Source organism: Lutra lutra, chromosome 8 (assembly GCF_902655055.1).
Source record: "Lutra lutra chromosome 8, mLutLut1.2, whole genome shotgun sequence".
In the NCBI taxonomy this organism is placed as follows: Eukaryota; Metazoa; Chordata; class Mammalia; order Carnivora; family Mustelidae; genus Lutra; species Lutra lutra.
The window spans coordinates 144,350,567-144,374,706 of record NC_062285.1 but is presented as its reverse complement, the minus strand read 5'-3'; the positions used below and the strand labels follow the sequence as shown (position 1 = coordinate 144,374,706).

The 24,140-nt window shown below is 44.6% G+C and overlaps 1 protein-coding gene and 1 non-coding gene across 14 annotated transcripts in view; one reads left to right on the top strand and one right to left on the bottom strand.

Moving 5' to 3' along the window:
• PPP6R2 (protein phosphatase 6 regulatory subunit 2) overlaps positions 1 to 24,140 on the bottom strand; it is an 86,318-nt gene that overhangs the window by 47,244 nt on the left and 14,934 nt on the right. For 10 of the 13 annotated variants that reach the window (XM_047743420.1, XM_047743410.1, XM_047743408.1 and 7 more), the window contains exon 2: positions 13,347 to 13,470. The exons of 1 other annotated variant lie outside the window; for it this stretch is intronic. The gene's annotated coding sequence lies outside the window, so the exon portion shown is untranslated. Of the gene's footprint in view, positions 1 to 7,717; positions 7,802 to 13,346; positions 13,471 to 20,853; positions 20,924 to 24,140 lie in introns of those variants that run through there. 2 more of the 13 variants (XM_047743409.1, XM_047743411.1) reach the window with 2 other exon arrangements.
• LOC125108157 (U2 spliceosomal RNA) lies at positions 14,020 to 14,203 on the top strand. The gene has a single exon (XR_007129829.1). It is a non-coding gene; the product is annotated as a U2 spliceosomal RNA (small nuclear RNA).

Genomic DNA, 24,140 nt, shown 5'->3' with positions numbered 1-24,140 from the left:
AACACCGGAAAGGGCTCCAACGTCCGTCAAAAGGCGAACGAAGGGACGCCTAGCTGGCTCAGTCAGTAGAGCGTGCGACTCCTGACACTGCAGTTTTGAGTTTGAGCCCCACAATGGGTGCAGAGATTACTTTTTTTTTTTTTTTAAGATTTTATTTATTTGACAGACAGAGATCCCAAGTAGGCAGAGAGCCAGGCAGAGAGAGAGGTGGAGGCAGGCAGACAGAGAGCCCGATGCGGGGCTCGATCCCAGGACCCGGGGATCATGACCTGGGCTGAAGGCAGAGGCTTAACCCACTGAGCCACCCAGGTGCCCCCAGATTACTTTAAAAGTGAAATATAGAAGGGCACCTGGGTGGCTCAGTCGACTAAATGTCCAACCCCTGATTTCAGCTCAGGTCATGATCCCGGGGTCATGAGACAGACCTGCATGTCAGACACCATGCTGGGTGTGGAGCCTGCTTGGGACCCTCCTCTCTCCCTCTCTGTCCACCCCCCCAACCTCATGCAACCTCTCTCCCCCAAAAATAAATAAATACATGAAAAGAGAACAAGCAGAAACACAAATTATGGTGCACTGACACCACAGAGTGCTCCCCCACAAAGAGGAACGAGCGCAACAACACAGATGCACCTCATCGGCGCGGCCGGCGAAGATGTGGACGCGGGGTGCGCAGCTAAATGACGGTCAGTCTGAGCTTCTGCACAAGGCAAATGAGCCTATGGTGACAAAGAGACCGGGGAGGCTACGGCCAAGGGCTGCAGGAGGGAGTGACCCCAAATGAAATGAAGTTCTGGTGCAACGCAAACGGCGATGGTGATAAATCTGTCAAACTTCACAGAATCATAGACATAAAATGGATTTACTCACGTATATCTCACTAACTTCTTTACAAAAGATTTATTTGTTTATTTGAGGGGGGGGGGCATGAGCAGGAGAGGCAGAGGGACAGGGAGAGAGAAAATCCTAAGCAGGCTGCACACTCGGCACAGAGCCCAATGTGGGCTCCATTCCAGGACCCCAAGATCGCGGCCCGAGCCAAAACCAAGACTTGGACACTTAACTGACTAAAGCCACCCAGTCGCCCCCTCAGTAACATTTTTAAATATGATAAACAACAGAGAGAGGTAAAGAAATCAGCAAAACAAATAATTAAGGCTAAAAAGTTGCTGATAAAAATGGCTCCAAAGTCAAGAGCAAGATTCAGAAAGAATTCATAAATCAGAGAGGCCTGCTGTAAAATAATCTGTAATTTTAAGTCTGTACAAGTTCAGTAACAACAACAAAACAAAAAAACAGCCTGACCCACTTTTCTCCCTTCAGCCACTGTTTGCAGACCACCTCTGCAGTCTTCACACACCTTACTAACCTCCTGGACAGCCCCACACCCCCACCTCACGACTCCCGTTCCATATCCCTCTTCTGCATTCAACATTATTGCTATTAAGAACCTTTAAGTTATCTGTTAACACAATAAGGCACTCTAATAGATCTTAAAATCACTAATCAAAAAAAAAAAAAAAAAGTTTTAAGTGGGCTCCACACCCAGCATGCAGCCCAATGCAGGGCTTGAATTCAAGACCCTGACTTCAAGACCTGAGCTGAGATTACGAATTGGATGCTTAACTGACTGAGCCACCCAGGCAGCTCTCAAAATTTTTAATAAAACAGAGTCAAGCTTAGAATTCCATGGAGTGTCATCAGGCATTTTATCCTTCTTTCACTATCAACCAAACACATGAATGGCTATCGTTTCAGCATAGCTATTGAACTTTCTAGGATTATACCTGGTAGACACCTCTTTGCCTGTTGATACGACAAAAGGAGAAGGGAGGGCATGAAAATATAGTTCTCCTATTTGAAGGAAAGCAGAGATATCATTAAGCTTAAAAAGTCAAAAGGAGAAATACCCATGACAAAGGGTCTTAACTTCGGGGAGGTCACCATAAAAACATAAGCAGAATATGTAACTTTCTTAAGATTTTATTCATTCATTTATTTATCTATTTGACAGAGAGAGAGTGAGAGAGCACGCACAAGTAGGCAGAACGGCAGGGAAAGGGAGAAGCAGGCTCCCCACTGAGCAGAGAGACCGTTGCGGGGCTCGATCCCAGACCCCGGGATCATGACCTGAGCTGAAAGCAGGTGCTCAACCAAATGAGCCACCCAGTAGCCCCAGAATATGTAACTTTTAACCAGCAGTAAAACTAGAACAAAAACAACTATCCTGGGGCGCCTGGATGGCTCAGTGGGTTAAAGCCTCTGCCTTCGGCTCAGGTTGTGATCCCAGGGTCTTGGGATCGAATCCCAAGTCGGGCTCTCTGCTCGGCGGGGAGCCTGCTTCCTCCTCTTTCTCTGCCTGCCTCTCTGCCTGCTTGTGATCTCTGTCTGCCAAATAAATGAATAAAATCTTAAAAAAAAAAAAACAGCTATTCATTGGAAAAGAGAAATGAACAAAAATAAAGAAAACCATTAGTAAATGGAAAATGCGTCATAAAACAGTAGAAATTGGAACATAATATTAATTTCAATAGCTGTATGTAAGATAAACTAGTTAATGAAAAGAGTTTCTTGTATTGGATTTAAAAAAATATATATCCAAAAATTTTTTCCCTATAAAGGAAACATTTTACTTTTTAAAGATTTATTTATTTCAGAGAAAGACAGAGAGAGAGAGCACACAGGGGTGGGGAGGGTGCAGGGGGAGAGGGAGAGAGAAACTAAGTAGAACTCCACACTGAGTGGGGAGCCCAACACGGGGCTTGATCTCAGGACCTTGAGATCATGACCTGAGCTAAAACCAAGAGTCAGAGGCTTAACCAACTGAGCCACCCAGACGTGCCCACCTTTCTTTATTTTTTAAAGTGTGTCCTTTGGGGGCACTTGGGTGGCCTCCCAAAGGACACACCTCCAACTCTTGGTTTCAGCTCAGGTCATGATCTGGGGTCCCAGGACTGAGACATGTGTCAGGCTCCCTGCTCAGTGGCGAGTCTGCTTCTCCCTCTCCCTCTGCCCCTCACTCTCTAATAAATAAATCAAATATTTTTTTAAAAGATAAATAAATGGGGGCGCCTGGGTGGCTCAGTGGGTTAAAGCCTCTGCCATCGGCTCGGGTCGTGATCTCAGGGTCCTGGGATCGAGCCCCACATCGGGCTCTCTGCTCAGCAGGGGGCCTGCTTCCTCCTCTCTCTCTCTGCCTGCCTCTCTGCCTGCTTGTGATCTCTGTCTCTCTCTGATAAATAAATAGATCTTAAAAAAAAAAAAAAGGAATAGGGCTGCCTGGGTGGCTCAGTGGGTTAAGCCTCTGCCTTCGGCCCAGGTCATGATCTCAGGGTCCTGGGATCGAGTCCCACATCGGGCTCTCTGCTAGGCAGGGAGACTGCTTCCTCCTCTCTCTCTCTCTCTCTCTCTCTCTCTCTCTCTCTACTTGTGATCTGTCAAATAAATAAAATCTTTAAAAAAAAAATCTTAAAAAAAAAAAAAAGGAATAAATAAAAGACTGGAAAATATGCATGAGGTGAACGTTAACCAAAAGAAAACTAATTCCTTCTGACAAACTGAAACTTCGGACAGAGACGCAAGGCGACAAACAGGTAAAAGGGACACGGAACTGCGTGTCTGTCGCCACCACAAACGCACGCACACGTGCTCTTCTTCAACCTCCATAACTTCAGGGCGGCACCTGACAGAAGTCCCTAAATGAAAAACGGTTTGGCCTTGGGCAGTTACCCTACAGAAATAACACCCTGAGTTCAAACAAAACTCTGCGCATTAATGCTCCCAGCAGCTGTGTCTGTAAGGGTCCCAACAGTCCAGAGAGCCCTGCAGGAACCCTTAACCACACCGCGCCCCCCCCACGTCGGGGATGCCATTCAGCAACAGAAGGAAAGGGCAGCTGATACACACACCAACTCGGAGGCGTCTCTAGGGGAAAAAACTGATCACAAAAGGCTACTTACTCTATGATTCCACCTACATCTAACATTTCGAACTGACAAAATTTTAGAAATGGAGGGACATATTAGCGGCTGCCAGTGCTTAAGGATGGGGATGCCGCCTAGGGGGGAGAAGTGGGCAAGAGGGAAGTGAGTGTGGTTTTGATACAAGGGAACATGAGAACCCTTGCAGCTGTGGAATCAGCCATGGACAAAATTTACACGGACGACAAACTGTACAGAATTACACACACAAATAAAACTGAGGACGTGTGAACAAGATCAGTGGACTATTTCAGTGTCAATGCTTGGTTGTAATATACTACTATAATTCTGCAAATTGTTACCACTGGAGAAAACTAGAGGAAGTGAAGGGGCACCTGGGTGGCTCAGTGGGTTAGGCCTCTGTCTCCCGACCTGGGATGGAGCCCCGCATCAGGCTCTCTGCTCGGCAGGAAGCCTGCTTCCCCTCCGCTCTCTGCCTGCCTTTCTGCCTGCTTGTGATCTCTGTCAAATAAATAAATAAAATCTTAAAAAAAAAAAAAAACTAGAGGAAGTGTAGAAGATATCTCTACTATTTCTTAGAGTTGAAATGTTAAAAATGTGAATACTATTAATAAGGCCAAGCTATTAAACAGATTAAAAAATTCCACACCCAAAGAACAGACAATACAAATTCTTTTTAAGCACACGATGAGACATTTACAAATATGAACCACATGTTAAATCAACAGAGGAAAGCTTAATATACTCCAAAGACTACCATCTCACAGACTGTGTTCTCCAAACACAATGAAGTATAGAAATTAATAGCTAAGAGACAGTTTTTTTAAAATCCTGTATGTCAAATAAGCTGATCCTAAATTTCACACGAAATGCAAGAGATCCAGAAGAGACAAAAGATCTTGAAAAGAAACAAAGTTGGAGGACTCACACTCCCCCGATTTCAGAACCGACCACAAATCTACAGTAATCAGAGCAGTGTGGTGCAGGCACAAGGACAGACACGTAGACCCACAGAGCAGAACACAGTCCAGAAATCAGCCCTCACATTTACAATCAACTAATGTTTGACAAGGGCACCAACGCCATTCAATGGGGGTAAGACTGGTCTTTTCATTATACAAACTAGATATTTGCATACAAAGTAATAAATGTGGACCCTTACCTATACATTATATACCAAGATCTACTCAAAACGAATCAAAGACCTAAATTTAAGAGTTTAAATAATAAAGTCTTAGAAGAAAACAGAGGCAAATCACAACCTTGGATGTGGGGACAGTTTCTTAGATAGGACATGAGAGACAACAAAAGAAAACACAGATACGGGGTTTTATGGGTGGGCTCGTCAGTTAAGCATCTGTCTTTGACTCAGGTCGTGATCCCCAGGGTGCTCCGTGGGGTGTCTGCTTCTCCCTGGTCAGCCCCTCTCCTGACTGGCTTGCTCATGTGCTCTCTCTCAAATACACAATCTTAAAAAAAACACACACAGATAAATTAAACTCCATGCAAAATAAGCTTCTGTGCTTCAAACACCACCACCAAGGAAGTGTAAAGACAATTCACCCAAGGGGAGAAAATTATTACAAAAGAAAATATTGCCAAATCATACATGTGATAAAGGACTTATATCTGGAATATACAAAGGAATTCTTACAACTCAGTAATAAAAAGACAAATTTAAAATGAGCTAAGGATCTGACGTTAGCAAAGAAAGAGACATTTCTCCAAAGAAAATACCCAAACGGCCAACAGTACATGAAAAGATCCACAACGTCATTGGCCATCATCACCCAAAACTAACATGAGATACAGCCTCACACCCACGGGGATGGCTAACATCAAAAAGACTGATTGTAACAAGTGTTGATGAGGGTGTGAAGAAATTGGAGCCCTCATACAATTGCTGGTGGGAATGCAAAATGAAAAGTAATCTGTAATTCCCCAAATGCTGAAGCACAGAGTCCCCACATGACTCAGCAATTCCACTCCGAGGCATGTACCCGGGAGAGATGAAAACACGCACCCACACAGAACCCTGCGCACCAATGTTAACCATGCATGATTCACAGTAACCGGAAGTGGAAGCAGCCCAAACTTCCAATTAAGGGAAGAACGGATTCTTGAAAACACAGTACATCCACATAATGGAATATTACTCAGCACCTAAAAGGAATGAAGTACTAAAAGATGGATGAATCTGGAAAACATGCTAGGTGAAGAAGTCAGTCACAGAAGACCACACAGTCTATGAGGCCATCTCTATTAAAGGTTAAGAACAGGCCAATCTGGGGCGCCTGGGTGGCTCAGTTGGTTAAGCACCTGCTTTTGGCTCAGGTCGTGGTCCTGGAGTCCCGGGATCGAGTCCCGCATCAGGCTCCCTGCTTGGCAGGGAGTCTGTTTCTCCCTCTGACCTCTCCCCTCTCATGCGCGCTCTCTCTCTCATTCTCTCTCTAATGAATAAAAAAAATCTTAAAAAAAAGGAACAGACAATCTATAGAGACAAAAACGCATATCTGTGTTTGCCTAGGCAGGGGGACTAGGTCAAATTTCTACCTCATCACTGTTCCTAGGTGGCTGGGATTTATGCTTATTTTTGCTTTTCATGTTTTCTTTTTTTTTTTTTTTTAACTTATTTTGGGAAATCTCACACATGCCCAACTGCAGCGAGAAGTGTATATGAGCCCTCCCACGCCCTTTCCCCAGCCTCAACACAGATCAGTTCAAGCCCATTCTCTTCCCTGGACTGTCTCCTACCCAGACCACTTGGAAGTACCCCAGACATCACCCATTTCACTGCCCAGCCTAGGGAAATATCCATCCAGTATTGTTAACTTTGCCATTAAGTTTGTCCTGGTGTCCCGGAGGTCCCCTTCATGAGAAGTTGGTTTTTGTTTTGTTTTGTTTAGCTTTAAAGATTTTTCCTGTGTATTTATTTGACAGACAGAGATCACAAGTAGGCAGAGAGGCAGGCAGAGAGAGAGGAGGGGAAGCAGGTTCCCCGCTGAGCAGAGAGCCCGATGTGGGGCTCGATCCCAGGACCCTGAGATCATGACCTGAGCCGAAGGCAGAGGCCCAACCCACTGAGCCACCCAGGCGCCCCGGTTTGTTTTTTCCATACAAGAGACACAGGCAGTGTCTCGCTAGCAGCACCACTCACAGATGCACTGAGGTGCCCAGGGCACACTCAAGCACTGATCAGAGGCACTACTGGTGTTTCCCTGCGTGAGGCTGGGGTTGCGTGTGCCAGCCCACCAAGCTCCACGTTGTAGCTGTTCCATCATACACTCCATACAGAACAAATCATGTTCAACAAATAGAACCAAAACTAAACCCAGGGACGCCTGGGTGGCTCAGTTGGTTAAGCAGCTGCCTTCGGCTCAGGTCATGATCCCAGCGTCCTGGGATCGAGTCCCACATCGGGCTCCTTGTTTGGTGGGGAGCCTGCTTCTCCCTCTGCCTGCCATTCTGTCTGCCTGTGCTCGCTCGCTCTCCTCTCTCTCTGACAAATAAATAAAATCTTTAAAAAAAAAAACAAAACAACAACAACAAAAAAAACTAAACCCAAATCCTACTATCCACTTACTCATAATTTATAATTTGAAACAACAGACTAGTTTAATGCTCACTTATTTACCCCAAAATTATAAAACAGAAAGTTTAGAAGAGTAAGACATTCAAGGGCTTCTGAGAGCCCACCCCATTTACAGAATCAAGTGTACCATCTACTCATAAACCAAGCCCAAGAGACCTGTCTGTAAAAGCTGGTCCAGTTCAACACTTAGAAGACACAGGGCTTTTCTGGGCCAGCAGATTTTCTTCTTTTAATATAGAAAACCAACAGAGGGTTGCCAACTTTTCAACTTGGCCAAACAAGGAGGAGGGAGGGGAGAGAGAAGATACAAAGGAGGAAAGGATTAACTATATCATCCATAATTACCTTAATTTCAGGAAACAATGACTCTTTATAAAAAAAAAAAAAAAAAAGGAAATCCACAGTCCCTGGATTAAGGATAACATTTCACTCTGAAAAAATAATAGTTTTAAGAAAAACTCACCTCACTACACTTATTTTGCTCATGCCACCAATATTAAAGACTAATGCTAGAAAACATCTACTTACATTTCCACTAACACTTGAAATAAGAACATTAATTTAGACTCTATGCCTCACCGACTCATATCAGTACATTTTGCTATGACCTTAAATTTAAAAATCTCTGCAACGATATTTATATCCCTGTCACTATCCACACATTAGAATTTTTTGAAGATTTTATTTATTTATTTCACAGAAATAAATAAATTGTGCTCATAGAGAGCACAATCAAGGTGAGTGGCAGGCACAGCGAGAGGGAAAATCAGGCTCCCCACAGAGCAGGGGGAGCCGATGTGGGACTCAATCCCAAGACCCTGGGATCATGACCTGACCCAAAGGCAGTCACTCAACCAACTGAGCCACCCAGGTGTCCGCTATCCACACATTTTTAAGAAATATTTAAAAGCAGACAACTGGGTAGCTCAGATGGTTGGGCAGCTGCCCTCAGCTCAGGTCATGATCCCAGGATCCTGGGATCGAACACCACATCAGGATCCCTGCTCATCGGGGAGTCTGCTTCTCCCTCTGCCGCTGCTCCCCTTGCTTGTGCTCTTTCTCTCTCTGACAAATAAGTAAGTAAAAACATTAAAAAAAAAAAAAAAAAGAAATATTTAAATGATCACAACAGTGGCATCCTTTGAAGGGTTTGCCGCAGCTAGTGCCACTGTCAAAGCACCTGGTGTAGACGGACTCTGAAACTCTCATCCAGGTAACAGCACATATCTGGCTTCCAAACATCTCTTGTATCCCAGCAATGTGCACTACCCAGCACAGAGACGCTAGCGTCACATCAGCGGGGCCTCGCCTACAGAGAAGGCTAACACTTGACCCAAAGGCCCACCGCCGACAGCACCCTTAGGAATAGTAAGGGGCTCATGAACCGGCTTGAGACGCCTCTGGCACACCGGAGCACCCGCACAGCACAAGGGGTCCCCACAGCCCGCAACACCCCGTCTGTCTGCAGCGCCCAGCAGGCTGTCACCAACATGGTCCAGAGGCTTATCCAACAGTCAGATGAGAGGAACTGTCTACTGAGCAGGACTATCACATGGAAGACAGACTCTGAAGAGAAATGCCGCCACAACAGCACACCGTTCTGTAAGTGGAGCCCTTCAAAAAAGAACGTTCTGTGGCAGAGACTGTTGCTAAGAGAAAACCAGAATTGGGAACGCACCCTGATACCTGCCCAGCTGCAAATCAGCTGAGGGTTTGCTGGTGTAGTTTACGATCAAAGCCCTGGCTTTGCCATGTGACCTGGGGCCACTTACAACACCTCTCGCGCCTTGGTTTCCACCGCAGCAAACCAGGGACAGTGAGCATCCCACAGAGCAGCTGTCACAGGTAAGCCCAGAACCATGGCTGGCACACTGTGTCCTCATGGATCCTGACGGCAAAGGGAAGGAAACAGATGAGGTCACCCGCCCTGCCACAGAGCATGGGCTCAGTGGTGGCCAGAGTGGCACACCTCTCCCAACCCCATCTTCAGCGGCATCACACTGGTCACTTAAGCCAGACATGATGACAGTATGTGCACCATGGAGATCAACAAATCCTTCAAACCACCATGTTTTTTACTCTCCCAGAGAGTCAGTTATTAAACATTTACCAATATACCACCAGAATTCGAGCTGACATGAAAAAAACGGCAACGTGAGTCCAGAGAGCAGACTTCTGCGTTACCAACCGACAACAGACCATGCCTATATGGGCACGGCGCACTGGAGGAAAGATCCCAAAAAAGGACTGCGGTGGGATAAAAAGATAAATAAATGTTGAAAATTAGAAGTGAAAAGAAAAAATAACCACAAAAATAAATTAAAATAACTGTAAAAGGGGTGCCTGGGAGGCTTAGTTGAGGGTCTGCCTTTGGTTCAGGTCACAATCTAGGGGTTCTGGGATAAAGCTGCTCAGCAGGGAGCCTGCTCCCCACCCCCTTGCACTCCCCCTGCCTGTGTGCTTGCACTCTCTCTGACAAATAAATAGAATCTTTAGGGGCGCCTGGGTGGCTCAGTGGGTTAAAGCCTCTGCCTTCGGCTCAGGTCATGATCTCAGGGTCCTGGGATCGAGCCCCACGTCGGACTCTCTGCTCAGCGGGGAGCCTGCTCCCGCCACCCCCAACACCTGCCTCTCTACCTACTTATGATTTCTGTCAAATAAATAAATCTTTTAAAAATTTTTAAAAAATAAACAGCATGATTGTGTTATAATTTATTTCTAATAATTCCAAAATCTGAAGTCTTAGAGGGTCTGTTTCTACTGGTTTTCACTCTGGTGTCTTATTTCCTTGTGTGCCTGGTCAGTTTTGTCTGTGTACAAATCAACATCCATAAAAGTACCTGTAGGGGCTTTTTTGGTGTTTTAGGATAAAGGTAACTTCCTCCAGAGAGCTTTTAAGTTTGCCCCTGAAGGATGCCTAAAGGCATTCACCAAACCAGAAAACTTTAAATTTGTGCTTGATCTCCCTGAAGCACCAGGTACTGTGAACCAAGGTTAGAAATCCTCGCAAAAGCCAACCCACAGCCGCAGGTACTGCCCCGCCTTCTCTCCCGCAGTATTTAAGAGTAAAAAGACAACCAGGGGGCAAGGACGGAGTGACACAGAGGAGCTGCTCCTTCTTCCTGCCCTAAGGATGGAGCCTTTCTGGCCCCCTTTCACAAGCAGAGAATCTCCCTTGGGCTCTGCACCTTGAGAGGACGGTGGATCTTAACTGACCCCTCTTCCTCCCCTACAAGACCTCTAAAATCAAAGTCCCACTTTGTCCCAATCAGCAAATGCTCTCAGGGCAAATGCAGATCCCGAGGTATTTACTCCTCTGGGCTCTTACTTCCTGGTTCTTACTTCTGGTTTCAGTCTAGAATTTCATTGTTATATTGTCAGTTCTTTGGTTTCTTTGTTTTTGAATCCAACACTTTTAGTTGTTTTCCGTAAGGTAGAGGGTGGGAGGTTAGAAGACAGTCCAAATAACCTAGCTCAACCTTTATCGAAAACATTTACTCATCACACTGCTGCAGTTTTTTGCCAAATAAACCTGACACACAATTCTATACTGAAATTTATATTTTCTTATCACTTTGAGGAATGATTACACTCTCTATTCACACTAATGTGACATCTGTTGTAGGTAATCTACCTTTTACCTGTGACTTACAAGTTCTTCTCTCTGTTGCTAGACGATTTCAAAGTATGGACATAGGTTTCTTTTTTTATACCACTTGGGACATAGCGTGCTTCCTAAATTTGTGGATTTATGTTTCTTACTAGTTTCCAAAAAGCCAAAGCTATTAATATTCCGAATAATGCCTCTCCTCCATGTTCCCTATTTTTCCATCCTGGAAACTACACATTTATGACCCAATTTTATTTTATCCTCCATTTCTCTTTACCTCGTTTGCCAGTCCCCCCCATCTCTCAGTGCCGCAGGCTGGTAATTTCTTCAGACTCATACTTCAATTCACAAACTCTATCTTCAGCCATATTTTAATCTGTTTAACCCATATATACTGAGTTTTTAATTTCAACATTGTTTCCACCTCTGAAAGTTCTACTTGGATCATTTTGCTACTTTGCTTTTCATTACTAATTTGTATCCTGTTTTGTATTACTTCAAACATCTCATACATTAGTACACATACTACATCCAATTATCCAGTATCTGCAGGCCTTGGGGCATCTAATCATGCTAATTCTTCTTCTCAGGGGTGTGTATATTCTTTTTTTTTTTTTTTTTAAGATTTTATTTTATTTGACACAGAGAGACAACAAGAGAGGGAACACAAGTAGGGGGAGTGGGAGAGAGTCCCCGCTGAGTGGGGAGGCCAATGTGGGGCTTGAACCCAGGACCCTGGGATCATGACCTGAGCCAAAGGCAGATGCTTAACGACGGAGCCACCCAGGTGCCCCATGCGTTCTGACTAGAAGTTCAAGTCTGCTTAAATTTACTCTACAGAAATTCCAAGGGCTAACGCTCAGTATGCCTTCCTCCAAAGATGATTTTCTTTAGTAAGGAACAAGGGTGTGCTATCACAATTCCTCACTGTTTCTTTTCTTAAATTTTTTCTTTTTTGGCCTTTGGAGAGTTACCTTAGTTGGGTTTTCTTTGAGGGGGGTTGGTGTTTTATTTTTTTAAAGATTTATTATTTATGTGAGAGAGAGAGAGAGCGTACACACTCGTGCATGGGGGAAGGGACAGAGAGAAAGAATCCTGAAGCAGACTCCCTGCTGAGTGTAGAGCCTGACTCAGGGCTCAATCCAAGGACCCTGAGATCATGACCTAAGCTGAAATCAAGAGCTTGGCCGGCTTAACCCACCTGAGCCACCCAGTGCCCCAGGTTTTTGTTTTTTAAAGTAGGCTCCGTGCCCAGCATGGAGCCCAATGTGGGCTCAAACCCCATAAGCATGCAATTAAGACCTGTGCTGAGGTCAGAAGTCCGAATGAGGGGCACCTGGGTGGCTTTGTCAGTGAAACGTCTGCCTTTGGCTCAGGTCATGATCTCAGGGTCCTGGAATCGAGCCCTGCATCAGGTGCCCTCCTCAGTGGGGAGCCTGCTTCTCCCTCTCCCTTTGCCCCTACCCCTCTGCTCCTGCTCTCACTTTCTAATAATAATTTTTTTTTTTTTTAGATTTTTTTGTTCATTTATTTGACAGAGAGATCACAAGCAGGCAGAGAGAGAGGAGGAAGCAGGCTCCCTGCTGAGCAGAGAGCCTGACTCAGGGCTCGATCCCAGGACCCTGAGATCATGACCTGAGCCGAAGGCAGCAGCTTAACCCACTGAGCCACCCAGGCGTCCCCTAATAATAAATTCTTAAAAAAAAAAAAAAAAAAAAAGACTCCCAACGAGCCATCCAGGTGCCTGAGCATGTTAGTTCTTAATGCACTGAAGCGCTCATGAGAGATCACATTTACTGTCATCCATGCAGCATGTAACTGCGCTGGGTGAGCCTTCTGAGAGCATCTAACACTGCAGGAAGCCAAGCCCTTCCCTGACTTTCATCCTCTATGCGGAATGTACGCTCTGGATGGCGACCATGACAGCGTCTGTGCCCTGTCTCACGTGTTCCCCACAGGTGAGAAAGAGAATGTGCCCCATTACATATGCAGGACTGGCCCTGTACTTCTGGGTTAGACCAAGTAACTTTTCCACAACAAAGTGTCTTAAAACCAGATCCAGAAGGATCAAAAAATAGCCAAAAGACAACAACCCGTTCATACGCATTCCGAACGAAGCATTTTGCAGTCATCCATTCTGAATGTCTTCAGTATATTTGCATAAATTACAACAAAGAAGAATTACAAAGGAAAATTATCTTACCTTCTATGGAAAGTTCTTGCTTTTTATATTCAAACAAAATATAAAAACATTTGGGTTTTTTTCCTTGGATTGTATGTGACTTTAAGAGAGATTTTTTCATTCAGTACATTTATAATCTGTTCACCTGAAAAAGAAGAAAAAAATTTATTTTAAGTTCTGCCTGTGAAAGCTAACCAATATAGTAGAGAAAAGGCAAAAAAAAAAAAAAAAAAATCAGTACCTTAACTTAGTACTCAAAGTCTCAGACTATTTTATGATTAAGGAATAAACATTCCCTTGTCTTTGCTCATGCCAGAGACAACAGTACTGATGATGTACACCCATGCTGTATCTGGGTAACCAGCTCAATGGCTGGAATGTCACATGAGAAAGGTTCCCCATGAAGCTGTCCAGTTCTGTAACTATATGCCATCACCACTGGGACATGCATGTCTCTGGGCACACCAAGACAACGATTGGAGAACTCACTGATGAGCCATCGCAACTTCTAGAAAAGCGTTAGAACCTGGGACTTCTCATTTTCTATGTACACAAAAGCCATGATTTTTACCTTTTGAAAATTACACTTTAGCAACAGAGACAGGGGACTGCTCTGGAGTACAAGAGACTTAAGAAACATAATCACCAAATATAACATAGAGATCTTGAGTCCAGTCAGAACAAATCAAATGTAATCACTTCCCATCAAGTGTATTTTCTGTTCTTAGCAGTTTAACATCTAACACAAGTCCTCTTTGGAGGACAACAGGTTACATGTTACACAGATTTTTGGAACTGGAGGATGGGATAGAGGCTGGCTCCATCCATCCTGGGTGACAACCTAGGGTTGCAGTACCACCAGGAACCATGCTTCCCACCTTGGGGGAATTAAAAAAAAAAAGGAAAAAATCTGGATATGGACCACCATTAGATCATATTGGGAATTGCTATGAATTCTTAGTTGTCATATGATATGGTGGTTATATTTTTAAAAATAGAAACCATTCTTACCTGTTAGAAAAAGTGAGTATTCGTGGGTAAAATGGTATTATTTCTGGGATTCACTTCTAAAATACTCCACCAAAAAACAAGAACCAGATTTTTAAAGTGTTAAGAGGGCAAGGGAAGATGGAAAGAATCTGGGTGGTGAGTCGGAGTGTTCCACTGTAATGTTTTCTGTGTATTTGTATATATTTTTTTAAAGATTCTACTTATTTATTTGACAGAGAGAGATCACAAGTAGACAGAGAGGCAGGCAGAGAGAGAGAGAGAGAGAGAGAGAGAGGGAAGCAGGCTCCCCGCTGAGCAGAGAGCCCGATGCGGGGCTCGATCCCAGGACCCTGAGATCATGACCTGAGCCGAAGGCAGAGGCTTAACCCACTGAGCCACCCAGGCGCCCTGTGTATTTGTATATTTTTAAATTTCATATAAAAACCAAACAAGGGGCACCTGGGTGGCTCAGTGGGTTAAGCCTCTGCCTACGACTCAGGTCATGATCCCAGGGTCCTGGGATCGAGCCCCGAATTGGGCTCTTTGCTCAGCAGGAGCCTGCTTCTCCCTCTCTCTCTCTCTCTGCCTGCCTCTCTGCCTGCTTGTGATCTCTGTCAAATGAATAAAGAAAATCTTTTAAAAAATAAGTAAATAAATAAAAATAAAAACCAAACAAAAAAAGATAATCAAAGTTGTGCTAGTGAGCCAGAAATAAGTCAGTGTTACTGTTGGGTCCCCAATGTTGGGTCCCCCAATAATGGGTCCATGGTCAAAGGAGCGAGACTGATATAAAGCGAAGGTCAAGCAAAGCTTTATTTCGCACCAAGCATCAAGAATCAAACCGACCATCAAACAGACCGGTCGGGGGCAGCCCTTACAGAGAGGGCGACTACCTCCCTGCCTCACAGACTAACTTTTATAGAGCAAAGGCCATGTGGTTGGGCCTGGCCACACACAGGCGGCCAAAGAGATTGCAACACCCAGAGAAAGCTGCACAGTCACGCTAGGTCCCACACGGGTGGCCAACTGAATTACAGTCGACCCCATAGTAGCTATTTGCACTAGCCTATCAGCTTAGTCAGAACTGGCGCCCAAAGGCGGGCCCACACTCCTCGGTAGCTAGGGAGACAGTAGCGCACTCCACTGATTGGCTGTCTCCACCTGGCCCGAGCGTCCCTGCATTCCCTGCATTCGGCCGTTATCTCCACCTGACCCGACCCACCCTTGTATTGGGGCTTTGTTAGCTGGGACTGGTTGGGGGGGGGTGTTAGTTAAACTAATGTTCACTTGTTTGTATTTATGTTCAACTGGGGGAAAGGGGATTTCTAACTTGCTATTGCTTATTTAATTTTTTTTACTTATGTAAAATATGTATAGGTATCCAAAGTCAAAAGTACTTAAGAGGTGTCGCAGACCAACAGAACCATTCAACGGAGAGCAGTGGGGCTGAGAGCAGAGCAAAGACACTACAAGTCCTGCAGGCTGGGAGGTGTCGGGTGCTCCAACCTCTGCAACTCGCCACAACAGCGGACAGAGCACCTGAGGCACACAGCAAAGACCCGGGTATTACAACCAGAGCAAAGGCTACCCCCAGACAGATCTACTCAAAGAGCAAAACCAAGACTGACAGGACCAAAATGATCTTCCAATAATCTATCTGCCAGAACAAAACTCAAGATCATTATCCAGATACCAATATATAAAAAAAAGTTGTGAGACATACAATGCAGCAGAAAATTTAACTATGATTTTTTTCTTAATTAAAAAGCCACTGTGGGTTTGCGGGGCCACCTGGGTAGGTCCGTTAGTTAAGCATCTGACTGGCTCGGGTCCTGATCTCAGGAGCCCCACATCAGGCTCCTTGCTCAGTGGGAGTCTGCTTCTGCCTCTCTCTCTAGTTGCTGCTCTCCCCACTTCTGCTAGTGCTCACTCTTTCTCTCTCATTCTCTATCAAATAAATAAATAAAATCTTTAAAAAAAAAAAAAAAAGGCAGCTGGTGGGGAGGGGGCACCTGTGTCTGTTGAGCATCTAACTCTTGATCTTGACTCCGGTCATGATCTCCAGTTCGTGGGATCTCCAGTTCGTGGGATCCAGCCCTGCACGGAGCTGCATGCTCAGCAAGGAGTCTGCTTGTCCCTCTGTCTCTCTGCCCCACCCCCGTTCAGGCTCTCCTTCTCTTTCTCTCTTTAAAAAAAAAAAAAAAAAGGCGCTGGGGCGCCTGGCTGGCTGGTGGAGTGTGCTACTCTTGATCTCAGGGTTGTGGGTTTGAGCCCACGCCGGGTGTAGAGATTACTGAAAAAATCTCAGGGGTGGCTCAGTCAGTTAAGCGGCTGACTTGCGGTTTTGGGTAAGGTCATGATCTCATGGTGGTGAGATGGAGCCCTGTGCATGGCTCTGCACTCAGTGCATAGCACAGTCTGCTGTGGACTCTCTCCCTCCAGCTCGCGCGCTCTCTGTCTCTTTCAAATAAGTGAATAAAATCTTTGAAAAATAAAATCTTTAGAAAACATTTTTTTTTTAAAAAGCAGCTATTAGAAACAGACAACAGGATGTCTCAGATGGTAGAATTAGCAGATACAGACCTTAAGCAGCTACAATAAATATGTTCAAAGACTTATAGGAAAAGACAGTGATAATGAGTGAAAAAAATGGAGTCGCAGAAATAGAGATGGGAGGGACGCCTGGGTGGCTCAGTTGGTTAAGCAGCTGCCTTCCGCTCAGGTCATGATCCCGGCGTCCTGGGATCGAGTCCCACATCGGGCTCCTTGCTTGGCGGGGAGCCTGCTTCTCCCTCTGCCTCTGCCTGCCATTCTGTCTGCCTGTGCTCGCTCGCTCTCCTCTCTCTCTGACAAATAAATAAAATCTTAAAAAAAAAAAAGAAGAAATAGAGACGGGAAAAAATGGACACTACGTAGAAAGACAAATGACTATTCTAGAATGGAGACTGAAATATCGGATATAAAAACATGCACTAGAGAGACAATCGAGAACTGGGAGACAGAAGACAATGTCAGTGAACCTAAGACAGAAACTACCCAATCTGACTGAAGAAGGAAAAGAAAGTTTGCTTTGTTTTGTTTTTTCAGAGGGGGGAGGGGGAGGAGAGAGGGAAAGAGAGAGAGAGAAGCAGAGGGAGACGGAGAATCTTAAGCAGGCTCTCCACCCAAAAAAAATGGTCTTTTAAAAAAGAACACAGGGGCACCTGGGTGGCTCAGTGGGTTAAGCCTCTGCCTTCGGCTCAGGTCATGATCTCAGGGTCCTGGGATCGAGCCCCACGTCGGGCTCTCTGTTCGGCAGAGATCCTGCTTCCTCCTCTCTCTCTCTCTCTGCCTGCCTCTCTGCCTACTTCTGATCTCTCTCTGTCAAATAAATTAAAAAATAAATAAAATTTAAAAAATAAAAAATTTTAAAAAATTAAAAAGAACAGAACTGGGGCACCTGGGTGGCTCAGGGGGTTAAGCATCGAGTCTTTATTCTACTTGGGTCACAATCTCGAGTCCTGAGACTCAGAGGGCGTCTGCTTGGGATTTTCTCTCTACCCTCCCCTCCCCCACTCATACTTGTGCTCTTTCTCTCTCCATTTAAAAAAAAACAATTAACAGAGCCAGGAAAGAAATGAAGGAAGGAAGAAAGGAAGATCAGAGCCTCGGTGACCCATGAGACCTTGTCATTGGTGGTGGCCCACCACATCTGTAACTGAAATCACCGAGAGGTATGAGAGAACAGGGCGTAAGAACACATGAAGAAACCAAAGCCAATTTTTTTCCAAAATTTGTAAAAAACTCTCATAAGAAAACACCTTACAAAGGTCTCACCCCATCCCTTCATCTTGCTTCCCTCCTCTCAATCTAGCTATTTTTATTATTTTTCTGATTTATTGCTTCGTTGCAACTATATACTTTTTTTCATATTCTTTCCAATATTTCTTGTACAAAACTATTCTGTATCTTGGTTTGTTTTCTAGTTTTGTTTTGTTTTTTTTTGTTTTTTTTTTTTTTTTCCATTAAACACTTCCTGGGGCACCTGGGTGGTTCAGCAGACTCTTGATTTCAGCTTAAGTCATGACCTCAGGGTCCTGGGATTAAGCCCCATGTTGGGCTCTGCCCTCAGGAGGAAGTTTGCTTGAGATTCTCTCTCCTTCTCCCCCTTTGCTCACAAGCCCCCCTCCCAATAAATAAATCTTAAAAAAAAAAAAAAGCCTCTTCCTTACTCCTTTTCTATTTTTTAAAAATTTTATTGGGGGCGGGAGGGCAGAGGGAGACAGAATCTCAAGCAGATTCCATACTGAGCCAGAGCCTGATGCAGGGCTCGATCCTACAACCCTGAGATCATGACCTGAACCAAAATCAAGAGCCAGACACTCAACTGACTGAACCAATCAGGTGCCCCACCTTACTCCTTTCTTTAAGTGAACATTTTTACTCATTTCAAATCTAGTATAAAGGAAAGCACACAAATCAAAAATGAAGAGCTCCCTAAATTTTCACAAAATAAACCCATTTGGGGGTCCAGGTGGCTCAGTCAGTTAGGTGTCTGCCTTTGGCTCAGGTCATGATCCCAGGATCCTGGGACCAAGTCCCACATCAAGTTCCCCCACACAGCAGGGAGTCTCCCTCTCCCTCTACCCTTCCCCCCTGCTTGTGATCTCCCAATCTCTTTCTCTCAAATAAACAAATAAAATCTTTTAAAAATAATAATAATAAGGGTTCCTGGGTGGCTCAGTGGGTTAAAGCCTCTGCCTGTGGCTCGGGTCAGATCTCAGGGTCCTGGGATGGAGCCCCACATCGGACTCTCTGCTTGGTGGGGAGTCTGCTTCCTCCTCTCTCTCTGCCTGCCTCTCTGCCTACTTGTGATCTGTCAAGTAAATAAATAAATAAAATAATAATAAAAATAAACCCATTCATGCAGCCACACCATCCAGTTTAAGAAACTGGATTACCAGCACCCTGAAGTACCCCTCATGTCCCCAAAGGTGCCAACCACTGTCCTGACCTGAATCCTATCACCCTAGATTCATGCCCCTTGTGATAAATGCACACTACTCCTTCATGCTGACTTACCCCTAGTGACAGACATGTTTGCAGTGTTTGTTTGTTTGTTTTAAGATTTTATTTATTTAATGACAGACAGAGATCACAAGTAGGCAGAGAGGCAGGCAGAGAGAGAGGAGGAAGCAGGCTCCCCGCTGAGCAGAGAGCCCGATGCAGGGCTCGATCCCAGGACCCTGAGATCATGACCTGAGCCGAAGGCAGAGGCTTTACCCACTGAGCCATCCACATGCCCCTGCAGTGTTTTGCTATAACAAATAATTCTGCAATGAGCAGTCTTTTGCAAAATCATTTCCTATTTCTGCCAACATATCTTTCAACGTATCTAGACAGATTCCTAGACGTGGGATTGCTGGGCCAAAGGGCAAACCCACACACAACCCTGCAAGATACAAACCCCCTCCAGAGGCACCGCACCATTCTGCGTTTCTACTGGCAAGAGGACAGTTTCAACACAGCTTTGTCTAAGAACATACAGTTAAAATTCTGGATTTCTGCCAATATGTAAAATGATCAACTGTCCCAGTCTGCTAAGAACTGAGAGATTTACCAAAACAGAGGACTCTCAGGGTCAATACCAGAGACGTCCTGGGCAAACCAGGACAGCTGGCCAACTTTACCGATATGGTGGGAAGTGGTGTCTCCATAGAGCTTTGATTAGTATTTTTAATACAATGAATAGTAAACATCTATTCAGTTACATAAAGTCCATTTTTATTTATTTTCCATAATCTATTCCCATCCTTTTCCCATTTTTCTCTATCAGGTTATTTTCTTTTTCTTCTCAGTTTCTAGGACTTCTTTTATTATTATGATGATGATTATTACTATTATTATTATTTTTAGTAACTGCTACACCCAATGTGGGGCTCAAATTCACAACCCTGAGATCAAGAGGAGCAGTCTCCTCTGGCTGAGATAGCCAGGAGCCCCTCTATGAATTCTTTTTTTTTTTTTTTTTAAGTTTTTGTTTAAATTCTAGTTAGTTAGCATATTGGTTTCAGGTGCATAGTTCTTTCAACTATTAGAGATAAAAGCTCTTTGCTATGACAGAAATTGAACATCTTTTTTTATTGTCATTTGTCTTTTGACTTTGCTTATGGTGATTTTTGTAATGCGGTTATGAATTAATCAATGTGATCAGTCTTCTTTTACTGTTCTAGGTTCTAAGTCATAGAAAAGTTTCCTCACTCCTAAGTTATAAAGAAACACGCCTTGGTCTTCTTTCAGCACTCATACAGTTTAATTTCTCACCCTGTAATCCCTGGTCTATTTGGAGTAATTATTTCATTATTTGTTCCGACTACACAGGAGTTAAAGAGGATAAGATAAAATGCCCTAAGGTCCACGATAAACAGGACGACAATCTACGACAATCTACGTAAGAAACCTGTCTCCAGGAAAAGCGTATGTGAGCACATGCCGCCACTCTGTACTGCCAAATTTTGGTTTTGTTTTCTTTAAACATTTTCTATTCAGTTTAATATACCTGTCTGCTGGGAAATAATAAGCCAAAGAGAAGCAGTTCTCCCATTTTCCAGCAGCTACTGGAGGAAGTCCTGTGAAGAAATGGAGGCAGAATGAAAACAATGTTTTAACACCTAAGCAGACATCACACACTAAGAATCAATCTATCTTATCAGAGAACTGAACCAAAATCTGAAGGAAGAAACTGCTATCTGGACAGACATCCCCAGGGTTTAATGAAAAAAGGATAGTCAAGGGCGCCTGGGTGGCTCAGTGGGTTAAGCCGCTGCCTTCGGCTCAGGTCATGATCTCAGGGTCCTGGGATCGAGTCCCGCATCGGGCTCTCTGCTCAGCAGGGAGCCTGCTTCCCTCCCTCTCTCTGCCTGCCTCTCTACTTGTGATCTCTCTCTGTCAAATAAATAAATAAAATCTTTAAAAAAAAAAAAAAAAAAAAAAAAAAAAAAAAAAAAAAGGATAGTCAAGACCAGCCCGCCCAGGTCAAAGTGTCTTTTCACATCTTCTTGAAAAAGAAAAGTTCTGAAATGAAATATATATAAAATGGAAAGAGAATGTTTTCAAATTCAGGTCTCCTGTGGATATTACATTAAAATCCATCAGACCACACCTGTTCCGTTTTCCTACCTAAAAAAAGTTGTACCTAAACATAATCACTTTGTCAATCTCTTCACTGGAAATGTGAGAGAAAGGAACAAGTTAAATAATACAAAAAGAGCAACTAGTGAAATCCAGAATGTGGGAGCTTACGGGACAAATAACCAAATTTCTCCAACCAACCAACAATACAGGAGTGGCAGTCAGCCCTGAGAACAAAGGATTTAAGAGATATTCAATAAAGTGAGACACTTTAACTTCGATTCAAACCAATCAACTACAGAAGGTACGTTTTTAGGCCGAGCATAGATCAGAGATCAGCAGGCATGTAAAATGGCATGATTTCACAATTTCTACAATTTGCTTTTAAATATACCAGGGGGGGAAAAAAAAAGATTAGGAGGAGTACAGAGAGGCAAAACAAGACTGGCAAAATGTCACAACTATTGAAACTATAGGAGTCAAGAGCAGGGCTGCCCCAAGATGGGCCACTTTGTCATAAAGATTATTCTGAGTTAAAAAGCCATCAAAAGGGGCGCCTGGGTGGCTCAGTGGGTTGGGCCGCTGCCTTCGGCTCAGGTCATGATCCCAGGTCCTGGGTTCGAGCCCCGCATCGGGCTTTCTGCTCGGCGGGGAGCCTGCTTCCTCCTCTCTGTCTGCCTCTCTGTTTACTTGTGATTTCTCTCTGTCAAATAAATAAATAAAATCTTTAAAAAAAAAAAAAAAGCCATCAAAACCCAGCAAATCCAGGAAAAGCTCTTTACCTCCACCTCAAGTTCCTAAAAAGAATTTAGGGAGTGCCTCCAAGAAGAATCCTCTCACCATAGATAACTACATCATACTACAAAGGAGGTAAGGCAGATGGGGAGAAGTCTAGCAAGGCCTGTCTGACCCAAGTCCTCTCTGCATCCCTGAGTGGCAGCAAACATTTGTTTACTGAACCTTTGCTCTTTTTCACCTTCCTGTGAACTGCATTCCTTCAGAGTCCCAGACCCCCACCCCCTCACCTTATTTAAGAATGAGAATACATACTATTTTGCCTATCTTTGGAATTCCCATATCTGTTTGGATTCCCCATACATACAAAATTAAATTTCATTTTCTCCTGTTAATCGGTCTCATGTCAATTTGATTCCTAGTCTGGCTGGACCTTGACTGAGACAGGACATTCTTGCTCCCAGACAAAGCTGAGTAATGGGCACTAGGGATTTGTTGCATGATCATCTCTATCTGTGCCTATGTGTAGGTGTGTAATTACCCATCAGAAAACTCACACCTAGGGCGCCTGGGTGGCTCAGTGGGTTAAGCCGCTGCCTTCGGCTCGGGTCATGATCTCAGGGTCCTGGGATCGAGCCCCACATCGGGCTCTCTGCTCAGCGGGGAGCCTGCTTCCCTTCCTCTCTCTCTGCCTGCCTCTCTGCCTACTTGTGATCTCTGTCAAATAAATAAATAAAAAATCTTTAAAAAAAAAAAAAAGAAAGAAAACTCACACCTAGAGTCCTGGTCTCATTCGAAGCGTCTCAGGGGACCTTAAAAGGAGAACACCAAATCAAAGAGAAGACAACTACTGCCCTGGCTACACAGACCAGTCTCTGTCAAAATGTCCAAAGGTGGGACTTCCCCCAGATGTGGGAGGCCAGGTTCCTCCCGCTTAAGATGGAGAATGTCCAACCAGTCCCTGGAAACAGGGGTGTTTTGAAGGCTGTCTGGGACAAGTCACCCAGACTGCGTGGGGCTCCTTGGTGAACCAATCCTAGGGAGGATTTTCATAGACCATCCCCAGGAAATAACGAGACAGTAGAAGTGTCAGACAGCAGAGGAACGGGAGAGATGCGACTTCATGACAACAGGTAGTCAGGCTGTCTAATATTAAACTGACAGGAACACATAGTACAGTTGACCTTAGCCAAAACGCCAAGAAGCAATCAGGTTGTCTAACAGCAGATGACTCAGCAAGCCTGGCTTGGCCGCCTAATGGAACCCCCACAACAGTGCAAAGGCTAACAGCTGAGGTTCAGAGTCTGACCTTCTAAGAATGATATCCTCTTCTCCCTGAGCCAGGTAGAGGGCCATGGGCATCTATCCTCAATCACATCCTCAGCCTTGAAAAGGAAGGAGCAGCGGACACCTGCCACGACCTGGGGGAGCGCTGAGGACACGGTGCTTAGTGAAACCAGCCAGACACAGGACAAATCCTGCCTGGCCCCACTTCTAGGAGGCACCCGCAGCGGTCAGACCCGAGGACAGAGTCGACGGTGGGGCCGAGGAGGGGGCTGCGGGGGGAGAGTGTGTGATGGGAACAGTTTCAGTTTGGGGAGACAGAAAAGTTCTGGATACAGGCAGGCGTGACGAGGGCACAGCCGAGTGAATGTGCTTAAGTGCTTCTGAAGTGCACACTTAAAAATTATTAAAATAGTAAATTTTGGGGCGCCTGGGTGGCTCAGTGGGTTAAGCCTCTGCCTTCGGCTCAGGTCATGATCTCAGGGTCCTGGGATCGAGCCCCGTTTCGGGCTCAGCGGGGAGCCTGCATCCTCCTCTCTCTCTGTCTCTCTGCCTACTTGTGATCTCTGTCTGTCAAATAAATAAATAAATTCTTAAAAAAAAAAAAAAAAAGAAAAGAAAAAGAAAGGAAAGAAGGGAGCCAGCTCTACTCGGATATCTACTCAGATAATATCCTGAACCTTACACTTCCGGACC